Genomic DNA, 13,158 nt, shown 5'->3' with positions numbered 1-13,158 from the left:
GGGAGGGTGCTTAGCTTACAGGGAAGTACAGTGAACCAAGGGGCAGGGGGTTTCATCAAGGAGAAACAAACAGAACTTTCACACCGTAGCCTGGCCAGTCATGAAACTGGTTTTCAAAGCTTCTCTGATGCGTACCGTGCCCTCCTGTGCTCTTCTAACCGCCCTTGTAACCAGCAGCCAGGTGATTTGCCTCAACCTCCCACCCCGCCATAAACGTCTCCCCCTTACTCTCACAGATATTGTGGAGCGCACAGCAAGCAGTAATAACAGTGGGAATATTGGTTTCGCTGAGGTCTAAGCGAGTCAGTAAACTGCACCAGCGCACTTTTAAATGTCCAAATGCACTTTCTACCACCATTCTGCACTTGCTCAGCCTGTAGTTGAACAGCTCCTGACTACTGTCCAGGCTGCCTGTGTACGGCTTCATGAGCCATGGCATTAAGGGGTAGGCTGGGTCCCCAAGGAAAACTATAGGCATTTCAACATCCCCAACAGTTATTTTCTGGTCTGGGAATAAAGTCCCTTCCTGCAGCTTTTGAAACAGACCAGAGTTCCTGAAGATGCGAGCATCATGTACCTTTCCCGGCCATCCCACGTTGATGTTGGTGAAACGTCCCTTGTGATCCACCAGAGCTTGCAGCACTATTGAAAAGTACCCCTTGCAGCTTATGTACTCGCCGGCTTGGTGCTCCGGTGCCAAGATAGGGATATGGGTTCCATCTATGGCCCCACCACAGTTAGGGAATCCCATTGCAGCAAAGCCATCCACTATGACCTGCACATTTCCCAGGGTCACTACCCTTGATATCAGCAGATCTTTGATTGCGTGGGCTACTTGCATCACAGCAGCTCCCACAATAGATTTGCCCACTCCAAATTGATTCCCAACTGACCGGTAGCTGTCTGGCATTGCAAGCTTCCACAGGGCTATTGCCACTCACTTCTCAACTGCGAGGGCTGCTCTCATCTTGGTATTCATGCGCTTCAGGGCAGGGGAAAGCAAGTCACAAAGTTCCATGAAAGTGCCCTTACGCATGCGAAAGTTTCACAGCCACTGGGAATCGTCCCAGACCTGCAACACTATGTGGTCTCACCAGTCTGTGCTTGTTTCCCAAGCCCAGAATCAGCGTTCCACAGCATGAACCTGCCCCATTAGCACCAGGATGCATGCATTGGCAGGTCCCATGCTTTGAGAGAAATCTGTGTCCATGTCCTGATCACTCACATGACCGTGCTGACGTTGCCTCCTCACTCGGTATCGCTTTGCCAGGTTCCGGTGCTGCATATACTGCTGGATAATGCGTGTGGTGTTTAATGTGCTCCTAATTGCCAAAGTGAGCTGAGCGGCCTCCATGCTTGCCTTGGCATGGCATCCACACAGAAAAAAGGCGCGGAACGATTGTCTGCCGTTGCTGTGACGGAGGGAGGGGCGACTGACAACATGGCTTACAGGGTTGGCTTACAGGGAATTAAAATCAACGAAGGGGGTGGCTTTACAACAATGAGTATTTCACAACTTTCATGTCTGTAATCGCGTGACCAGAGAGATTGAAGTGTTCTCCGACTGGTTTATGAATGTTATAATTCTTGACATCTGATTTGTGTCCATTTATTCTTTTACGTAGAGACTGTCCAGTTTGACCAATGTACATGACAGAGGGACTACTTCAACCAGGTCTGAACCACACATCCCACTTGATGGAACACAGCAGCCATTCTGAGTCTGTGACACTATACAGCAGAACCAGAGGAGAGGAAATAAAGAATAAGTTCCCTATGGAAACTATTTCTTGGGAGATATAGTGAAATTACTGCAGTCGGAAATGAGCCAAGGCCCTAGTGCTCGTCCTTTGCTTGATCTTTGTAGAGTTCTACATGAATCACCCATGTCACTCCCTACAGCACAGCACCCCCAGCACCACACTGGGGCATTGGGGTCAGTGCTGACTCAGGGGGAATACCACCCCCTACTGTGTCACCCATGCCACTCCCTGCAGAACAATACCCTCCTATGTACCTAATTTGCTGAGTATAACTCATCTGCAGATGAATGTTCGTGTCTACACACTGAAGCAGCTGTTAATATTAAATCCACTCTTTACTCCATAACAATTCACCCCAGGTAACCTATACCTACTGCAGCCCACTTACAATTCCCTCCAAAAAAATCACCTGACTCTCCCCCCACCCCCAGCTATTGAGCACTTGTGCAATTCCCACAAGAATAATCTGAACAAGTTCCTCTCTCTGCTGCTGAAATCCTCCTACAACCCTCTCCCACCAACAAGCACCCAGTCCAGCCCCCCTTCACCTGCCAAAACCTGCTGGAAGGATCTGGACCCAACCCCCTATGCAGTCCCCCAGAGACTCCCAATTTCCATGTATCATCATCAATCCTCCTGGAACCCAGGCAGTGTCTTAAGGGTTAATGGGATACAAGTTGAATGTACAATGGGTGATATTATTTTACTGGGGGGTGTATCTGGAAGGAGCTTATCAAGATAAGGGCTCTCTGCTCGGTAAAGTGCTAAACTGTGTAGTGACATTCACACCATCACACCGAATGTCACACTATTATTATCTTTGTTCTTTTAATATTTAAGAAGATTGGATCTGAGCCAGTTGTTGGCCCTATCTGAAATGTCAAAGGGCAAAGGAACAAGTGGTCTGTGCGTTTAAAGGAGATTGCAAGATATAATTTGTGCTACTGTTAGTGGTATATAAAAAAAAGACCGGTTATACCTGAACTGAAGACTATGGAATCTCACCACAGCCACATACGCACATCGCAGACCACAAACACACACATCCCTTTCCACATATAATACACAGACCACACACAGTTATTCCCCAACACATTCTGCTTAGACCACAAGTGAATATGAATTTGTTCACATTACAAAACTAAAATACAATTAGCATAATCTGCTGTGGCCTTCGCTTTCTGGTCAGGAGAGACAAAAGTGTTTATTAGAAGGGTCCAGAATCTGGTGCAGTAGCAGAGATGCATGGGGAGCCTACAGCTGGATTAACAGAGAGTCATGTAGGGTACATACCCTAAAGTGTGTCTTTACTCTCCTACGCAGTGCCTCCCTGTCTACACAGCTATTTATACCCGTGCTGGGGGGAGGGGCATGCAGTGTATGCACTCCACATGCTGCCATGAGCAGTGTGCAGTGTAGACATACCATCCCTTAATCATTCAGCTCTCTGCATGATGTCAATGATACTCATCAGCCCTTCTGTGGCACTGTTCGGGAAGGGAGACTTCAGCCCCTTCTGTGTCTGACCCCTCATACTCAAGCATAACTACCCCTGGCTCTGGCTCTCATTTGTCCGAGTTCAGTGTTTCTCTCTCTCTCTCTTTTTAAGGTTCTTTTCTGTCCTCCATTAGCATAATGTCAGAACACCTCACAGTCTTTAATATATCTCTTCTCACAACACCCCTGTGTGGAAGGAAAGTGCTATTACTCACGTTTTGTAGGGATGCTGAGGCACAGAGAGGCTAAGGCCCAGGTCCACAAAGGTACTTAGGCCATTAAACCCTGGACTTAGGCACCTAAGTCCCAGTTTAGGCTCTGCTGTGATCCATAAAACCTCTGCTCAACTGCCGCCAAATTCTGTAGGTGCCTGAACTTTGAATTGTAAAAGTTCCCTAGGTGCCTAAGTTCTTGCCTCTAGGCATGCATACTGCTGCTTCACTCTGGGTGTCTGGACCCGTCTCCTGCCTAAGCCCCAGAGTGATCCTTCAACCAGGCAGAGGAATCTATCTCACCTGGGGGGCCCAATCCAGTAGGCATGCTCAGAGGCTGCCTACTGCATCAAATCCCATTCAAAATCTGACCAGAGGAGGTGGTGGTGCCTACCTTTTAGCCTTTAGCCCAGTGGTTAGTCTGTATAGATACTTAAGAGTGATTGTAGCAGGGGGACTGAACCCTGGATCTTCAACCTCCCAGATGGGTACCCTAACTATGAGTGCTTTCTGGTAGCACTGTGGGCATATCAACTACTCCAGACTCTGGAGACCTGGATTCTAGTCCCCAGGTTCTTATACAACAGCAGTTATAACTAAACACACCTGTTCTATAACTAGGGAAAATAGCATTAGGCCCTAAGCTAATGAAATATACTGAAAGATGACCTGCAAGCTACTATAGCAGAAAAAGTTCTTCCTCAGTGCCATAAATTGTACCTTGCTCACTGCCAGCTTAGAATACCTTAGTCCCATGTCCCTGATTCATCTTTCACTTCCACCCCCAGTAAATTAGGAGTAGCTCCATTGAAGTCAATGAAGTTATATTAGTGTCAAACCACTAGGAGAGTAGACTCAAACCCAACCACTAAGGGCAAATCCCCTTCCTTTTAAAATTAGCTCATGCTGTGCACCAGACATATAACATTGGGCAAGTTCCTCTGAGCACCAATTTCAAAGCATTCCTTTAAGACACCAGTGTCCTCTAAAACTCCCCAGACAACATGTTCAAGGCTTATAGAACCTGATCCTGTGCTGACAGGAAGTAATAGAGGGTTACAAGCCAACTGTAAGATTTATTCAGAACACAGACCACAAACAGAAAATAGTTAGATAAAAGATAGCAGGCACGATTCAAAAACACTATGAAATGGTCAAAGTTCGTGGTTTGCAGCACACTTGCCACATCTTATAATTTATCACAGTTCTTCATAAGTGCTGAGGTGGATAATTTTATCATGATGACATTTATAATTACACATGCTAATAATAACAGTTCTGCTCACCTTTCTCACACAAGTAACCTTGATGAAATCAATGGGACTGCTTGTGTGAATAGGATATGGCTCCAAAGTACTAATCTACACTTCTATAGCCCCTTATACCCTAGATGTCACAGCACTTTACAAACATGAATTCACTCAAGCTTCCTGACATCCCTAATTTAGGCAGATAAGGGAGGAAGTCACCCTCTGATAAAATGTAGCCCCTTCCGGGGAGCACTGCAATGACTGGAAGAGAGAAAATGAAGAAGAATGCCATGTCTGAATGACATTGCTGTTGAATCCTATATGGCCACATTGGGATAAGTCCTGAGTTTTACATCTCATCTGAAAACATTATGGTGTCACTTTGCTATTGGTTCAGTACTGGTTCAGAGGGAGGAGTAGCCTGTTATTTCAGGTTTCAGAGTAACAGCCGTGTTAGTGTGTATTCGCAAAAAGAAAAGGAGTACTTCTGGCACCTTAGAGACTAACCAATTTATTTGAGCATAAGCTTTCGTGAGCTACAGCTCACTTCATCGGATGCATACTGTGGAAAATATAGAAGATGTTTTTATATACACACAAAGCATGAAAAAATACCTCCTCCCACCCCACTCTCCTGCTGGTAATAGTTTATCTAAAGTGATCACTCTCCTTACAATGTGTATGATAATCAAGGTGGGCCATTTCCAGCACAAATCCAGGGTTTAACAAGAATGTCTGGGGGGGGGGGGTAGGAAAAAACAAGGGGAAATCGGTTACCTTGCATAATGACTTAGCCACTCCCAGTCTCTATTCAAGCCTAAGTTAATTGTATCCAATTTGCAAATGAATTCCAATTCAACAGTTTCTCGCTGGAGTCTGGATTTGAAGTTTTTTTGTTGTAATATCACAACTTTCATGTCTGTAATCGTGTGACCAGAGAGATTGAAGTGTTCTCCAACTGGTTTATGAATGTTATAATTCTTGACATCTGATTTGTGTCCATTTATTCTTTTACGTAGAGACTGTCCAGTCTGACCAATGTACATGGCAGAGGGGCATTGCTGGCACATGATGGCATATATCACATTGGTGGATGTGCAGGTGAACGAGCCTCTGATAGTGTGGCCGATGTTATTAGGCCCTGTGATGGTGTCCCCTGAATAGATATGTGGGCACAGTTGGCAATGGGCTTTGTTGCAAGGATAGGTTCCTGAGTTAGTAGTTCTGTTGTGTGGTGTGTGGTTGCTGGTGAGTATTTGCTTCAGGTTGGGGGGCTGTTATTTCAGTCACTTACACCACTCCCTTAAGCACAGCAACTCCTAGCACCACACCGGGGCTTAGGGGCCAATGGGGGAAAGAGCCCCTTTTATTGAATCACTACAGCAGCTCAGTTTTTCTGACTTTGCCTGACTTGGTGTGGTTTGTGATTTTAAGTTACGGGAAGTCAGATCTCATGGTTCTGAATATCTACTGATCACATATACCGCAATCAGAAAGAAATCCCAGCCCACACCCTACCATGACATGTATGGCACTGCACAAAGGTGTGGGTGGAAATTTACTTTCCTCTCAAGCAATAAATATTGAATATTGGCAGAGATAAGGTAGACGACTAGGCAGATCCTAGTAAAGGAAATAAATTCCAAGAAGAATTATTTAAATCTTTTAGGAAACCTCTGTCTGTAGAGTCATGATACATAGAAAGCCAACGTATATTTCTCCTGTGCCCTTATGGGTTGGATTTTTTTCCTACCCTGCATTCTTTTCTCTGTCTTCTGCATTATTTTATATTCAGGGATACTTGAGAACTAGCCATTGTAAGGGTGTGGGAAGAGGGTCAGGTTGGGGTCTCTAGGCCAAGGCTCTGGGATGGACTGCAGCACTGAGGAGCCGGAGTGGAGAGGAGCTCTTTAAACTCTTGTTTGACATTGGAAGCCCTCCCAACCTCCCCACACAACCTACGTCCCAGCTGCTACTCCTGATTTGATCTCTGGACGTGAGCTTCCAAGCAACTTGGAAACTTGCTCCTGTCCCTAATTTGATTTTTGGATTGGGAACTCTCAACAGGGATTATGGAGGTGGGTTGTGTAGGAAGCACCAGTCCAGAAGGTATCCAGTGTGGAGTGTATCAGAAAGCAGGTGGGTGGCTGTGAGCACATACCCAGAGAGAGGTAAGATCAGCATCTGACAGAGCACTGGAGTATTTGCAAGAGACCTGAAGGGCTGAGGATGGAAAATCTCATTTTTAGTGACTCAGTGTGATGTGTCAGTGCTCTAAGAGGTACCAATAAAACAAAACCAAAAAGAGAGAAAACATTACATAGTATGGGAGGTGGGGGGGTTAAAGGTTTATGAAAACATCTGTAGCTTTTAAAGAAGCCGAATACACACACACACACACACGCTGTTAGAGGCAGGAAAACAGTGGCTATGTTTTATAATGGCCAGAAGATGGCAGGAAAGAATGAGGAATGAGAAAAGGGCAGCAAAGATACTGGGATACTCAGGATACTCTCCCACTGTCTTGTGCACATCACTGTTAAAACTAGTTTGAAATAGAGAGACAAGGTGGGCGAGGTAATATCTTCAAAAGAGCTCAGTGGAGCTCGAAAGCTTTTCTCTTTCCAACAGAAGTTGATCCAATAAAAAATATTGTCTCTCTAAAATCCTGGGACCAACATGGCTACAACAACACTGCACACAGCTAGTCTGACATAGTCCAGTGAAACCGCATTCCTGCATTTATCATAGGGTTATTTTTCTCAGCTCTCATGCTCTTTTTGCCTAGATCTCCAGTCTTTGGATGCTGTGGTAACAACGGCAGATCCAGGTGGTGAGTTCCATTTTATTAGCTTATCTCAATAGACAACATTTCATACTGAAGTGTCTGAAAGCACAGAGAAAAGGAGTACTTGTGGCACCTTAGAGACTCACCAATTTATTTGAGCATGAGCTTTCGTGAGCTACAGCTCACTTCATCGGATGCATGCATCCGATGAAGTGAGCTGTAGCTCACGAAAGCTCATGCTCAAATAAATTGGTGAGTCTCTAAGGTGCCACAAGTACTCCTTTTCTTTTTGCGAATACAGACTAACACGGCTGTTACTCTGAAACCTGAAAGCACAGATTATGCTTCATATATAAAAGGATCACCCTTGAGCTGCGGATCCTGGCAACTGCTAACCAGGAAAAGTGCACTCTGCTTAGTCACCCACAGCACTCCCTGCAGCACAGCACTCAATTGGAGGATTCCCCTCAAGAACAGCTTCAAAATATTCCCCTGGCATTTTTTAATGGAAAATGATTTTTCAATAAAATGGAAATTTAAAAAAATGTTTTCTTCAAAATCTGGGGAAAAAGCATGGGTTTTTTTTGGGGGGGGGGGGTATATGTTCCTGGCAAAAACTAAAAAAAAAAAAAAAAAATTCAAACAAATTTGAAAAAATAATAATTTAAATATGTCTCAGGAAAAAAATCATTCCATGATCAATACTGACACAGAAGAAAAAGAACCCCTAGATGAATCATTAGCACCACTTCCTGAAGAACCCTGGATTCTTCTTGGAGGTCTCCCACACAAACACTCTCCTTGCTGAGCTTGCGGGATCCTACTTGAGCTCAACCTTAAAAGGTCTTAGATTATATAAAACTACCTGCCATTAATTTAATGTCTTCTGCTTGATTCCCTAGAGCTATCTGCTATCCTTGATGACACTTTAGCAACACCCACTGGTGAGTCCCCCATTACTTGTGTGTCTCCTTGAAACTTACTGTTCTCATTGTGCAATTTATTTACCTTGTCACCATAAACAGCCATTTTCTTGCACCTATGAGGAACAGCCTAAAATTATAGAACTTGGAGCCAAGGAAGAGCTGTACAGCCAAGGGCCCTGAGAATTCATACACCTGGGTTTTCCACTCATCCACTTTAGGTTCAGTTTTACACATGGATTTATGGTGACCCTGCGTTTTCTACAGAATTTACCCCCACTCCCCCCACCCCCAATGGTATTTGCTCAACTTTCTATTTAAGAAGAAATCTTCTGACTATGAACCAAAGGAAGTGCTGTCTACTTCAGCTTGCAGAGAAACTAGCAACAGCACAAGTGAGGCATGAACAGTTCTACTGCCCTCTCTGGGGTTTTGACTGATGCATAGTGATAGCAATTTTAAGTGTCATTATTTATTTCCCTGCTGAGGTTCATCTCTGAAACAGCCAACTACTGTGCTTATCCAGTGTGGATGTTCCACACATTTGAAAAGATGTCAGTTTGCCCGCTTTAAAGACTGGAACAACTGACTATCCTGTAAGATTTTATTGTTCTCCCTCCTCACTGGACTCCTCGCCCCGCACTGCACCAGAGCAGGGTGACCAACATTCCAGTGGACCAAGATGGCTCAGAGAATGTCGGTGTCATGAGAAATTATGCTGAAACTCAGGTTTTGTTAGGGTTGCCAGTCCTCCAGGGTTGTCCTGGAGTCTCCAGGAATTAAAGATTAATTTTAAATTAAAGATTATGTCGTGTGATGAAACCTCCAGGAATACATCCAACCAAAACTGGCAATCCTAGGTTTTGTCCCAGTTTCAACATAAACATCTAGCTGCCTGACCACCTTCTCTCTACCCCTCACCTCCTGCCTGTTCCTGCCGCCGTGCTCCTCTTCCTCCACTTGGCAACAGTTTCAGATGTCTTTGTGTTAGGTCCCAATGCTGCTAACCTCCTGGTGTTGCACATTGAGGCAGCTAAGCCCTTAGCGCCTCAGACTGAGCAGATTCTGGAGCTGAAGAGAGGTAGCTAGAAAGCAACTACAGGTGTAGTGAGGCATTTGGAAGGAAAGGAATAAACTTCCATCACCCACTCTGGCAAGATGCCACCAAGTGGAACCTCTTGGCTGGCTCCCAAACCGTTCCACATCTTAGGACAAGCTTCTCATCTGCTCAAACACTGCTGGCCCATCTCAACATGCACAGCTTCCAAAACACTCCCATGAGCCCCCACTGGCAAAACTCCCACACACGTTACCCAACCTCGTCGCCAGAATCTTCCCTTGCTGGAAAGCTGGAGTACTTTGGAGTTAGTCCCTTAACCTTAGTTGCTCTGCTTTAGAGTTTGCTTGAGAGCAACATGATAAGCTTCCTCCAAAGCAAGACCTGATCACACTGTTACTGCAGCACTCCCAGCCCAGCCGACCTGGGGAAGTCAGAGACCAGGTGTGCATCGAGGAACATGATGACCATCTGTCGTGTGTAGAGGAATGGAAGAGTGCACGCTGCTTAGTCACCCACAGCAATCCCTGCAGCACAGCACTCCATACAGTAAAAATAGCTTGAAAAATATTCCCTTAATTTTTTTTTCTCTTTAGATGGAAAATGGCTTCTCAAAAAAATCGAGTTTTTGGTGTGGAAAAAAATATCACCTTTCTTCAAACTCGGGGAGAGGGGGAATGAGGGAATCCATTTTCAGAGGTGGGCAGTGTTCCTGGCAAAAATTCAACAAGAATGAAAAAAAAAAAATTAAAAATTTGTCAGGGGAAAAAATCATTGCATGATCTATTCTGTTCAATACTGACTCACCTTCTAATTGCATCATTAGCATCACTTCCTGAAGAACCATGGATTCTTCTTGGAGGTCTGCCATCTAAACACTGACCAGGCTTGTCCCTGTTGAGCTTGAGGGATCTCACATGAGCTCAACCCTAAAAGGGCATAGATATCCCTGATGACATTTTAGCCACTCCCACTGGTGAGTCCCCTATAACTTTAGTTTCTCCTTAAAATGTACTCTTTCATTGTGCAGTTTATTTACCTTTTCACCACAGCCATTTTCTTGCACCTTTGAGGCACAGCCTAACATCATAGAACTTGAAGCAAATGAAAAGTCCTATAACCAGGGTCCCTGGGAATCCATGCACCTGGATTTTGTGCTCATATGGAGGTTCAGTTTTACACATGGATTGCTGGTGACCCAATGTTTCAAGTTTCAGGAGCGGCTTGCAGTGATTTTTCAAAAATTCCTCACTGTTTCCAGTATACCTACCCTATTAGGTCCCATCTTGTCCACCTTCCTTCTACCCAGCTTTCTGGTGTAGGATTGTTGCCTACAGAGCTTTGTCCACTCTAAAATGTCTCAAATGCTGGAACCTTCCACAACTCACCATGGGCATCTATTCCATGGCCCAATATTCCTCAGTGTCACAACCAGCTAGAATGAGTTCACTGAAACCAGATGTTATCACAGGGTTTTCTTATTATTACTCATGCTTGGTTTCCTTAGGTGCCGGTAACCTTTTCTCTGAGCAAGTCACCATAGCACTGACAAGTGAGTCCTTTTCACTTTAAATTTACTGTTGTCATTGTTTGCTTTATTTCCCTTGTCTCTAAAAACTACTTTTGGAGCTTATGAGGAACAGCCTAGTATCATAGGCATTAGATGTGGGGAGAGACCACATCTTTTCCTCCTTGCTTCAGCTACTGCAGCACTCTACCTTAGAGGCCTTCTCCTGTACCCTTTGAAGTCAATGGCAAAACTCCCACTGACTTCAGCAGGAGCAGGATTGCTCCCTAGAATGGTGATTCTCAAACAGTGGCCAGGGGACCACCAGTTGCCCATGCAGCCTCTCCTGTGGTTGCCTGGGGGACTGATATATTGGGAGGGGAATTGGGTCAAGGAGAAGATATCTGATTAAGTGAAAACCTTGGAAATGACTTCTCCAGAGCAAGTTCTCTAGGTATTTCCATCCCCACATGAAAATGACTCAACGGTTGAGCCTTCTGCCACTTTCCATGGTGAGAATGTATTCTATAATCTAATGCACCTCACTGCTTTTGTTTGCCCTTGTATCCTGACATTATGCCTTGCTATGCATTATGAATTAGATGCCTTCAGTTCTCCGACTTCTCATCAACACTTTCATTTGGGGAGGACATTTTTCTCTAGTCCTGTAAATAACCACTGTTCACTGCAAAGTCATGTCCATTTTTCTGAATAACTTCACTTTGTTCTCATTATCCATTATATCACAAATTATCCATTATATCACATCTCTAATTAGCCCATTTGTTAACTCTTCAAATTTACATGACTTTGCTTTATTACACAGGCCTGTTATTTAATGACCAATGGTCTTAATTGGCAGCTAGTTTCTTGAAAAGAAAACATGCCCTTCCCAATGACACCCTTGCACAGTCCACATTATACTAGATATTTCCGAACGGCTGTGGCTAGCTGTTTGCAATCCACATTGCACACCCCTTGCAGTGTATTGAGATCTCCAGGGCTCCTGCAACTGCCCAGTGTAGCATGTGGAGGTTTCTTCCCTCCAATTACTGGGCAGTGCAAATTGCTTCCAAGAACTTTGGAAGCAATGCTGCCTCCCCTTTCAGTTTTCTGCCAGGCTTCCTTCAAGACTGAGGGGTTCAGGTGGCTTCATTTGCTCCATATTTTTTTCCAAAGATCCTCCTGCCTTTCTCTCTTACCTCCCCCTGATTCCCAGTATATAGTAAAAATAAAAACAGGGGATGGGAAAAGGAAAACCAAACGGTATGGCCCCACATACAAACCTCTTGCAACTAACAAGACTTTTGCCAGTCATTGCTGTGCTCTTACCTTTCATCCCTTTCTCTGTATCTTGACTGCAAGCTGTTTGTGACAAGGACTGTCTTGCTATGCGTTTGTACACTGTCTAGTACAATGAGGTCCTGATCTCACTTGGGACCTCAGGGTACTACAGTAAGAAAAACATTAAATCATTTTCATCATGTAATAAAGTTCTGAGGTATAGGAGTGCTAGTAAAAAAGCAAACTATTTTCTAGCCCTAGTAGCATGACATGGGTCAGGGTTAAAAAGAGTACAGCCCCTTCACCTATGTGTCAGCATCCATGAACTCCAGCAGCTATTGTTACAGGGGGAGGGCAGTGTAGGAGTGTAAGGGCCTGGAAGGGAGGTCAAGTCTCTTGCAGGGAGGGAACAGCTATTCAGAGTGGGTAAGGGAGCTTTGTTGCAAGGGGTTGGAGGAGATGGTGAATCTGAAGACAGAGTAATGTAATAGTTATCATTTGGGATGAAGTAGAAATAGGTTATTATTGAAACAGATTGTTCCAGGTTATCTGCACTGGTATCATTCTCCATTTCATAAATTCCAAGGCCAGAAGGGACCATTATGGTCATCTACCTTGTGATCACTTTTACTACAGGTTTTTCTGCTGTGACAGTGAAGCTTGGATTGTGCCCTAGTGTCCATGGAGGTAATACACGGGGACCTGGTGGGCACAGGGGATCCCCACGACGTGGGCATCCAAATCATGACTCATCCAGTGAGTCTGGCTCAGATTTGAAGGAAAGCAGGGGCTGGGGTCACCAGAATCCTTGCTTGGCGGCACCCTGTAGGGGAGATTCAGACTGCAAAGGAAGCCTGAAGTGCTGTGCAATTGAACG

This window comes from Caretta caretta, chromosome 1 (assembly GCF_965140235.1).
Source record: "Caretta caretta isolate rCarCar2 chromosome 1, rCarCar1.hap1, whole genome shotgun sequence".
In the NCBI taxonomy this organism is placed as follows: Eukaryota; Metazoa; Chordata; order Testudines; family Cheloniidae; genus Caretta; species Caretta caretta.
This window is presented reverse-complemented; position numbering follows the sequence as displayed.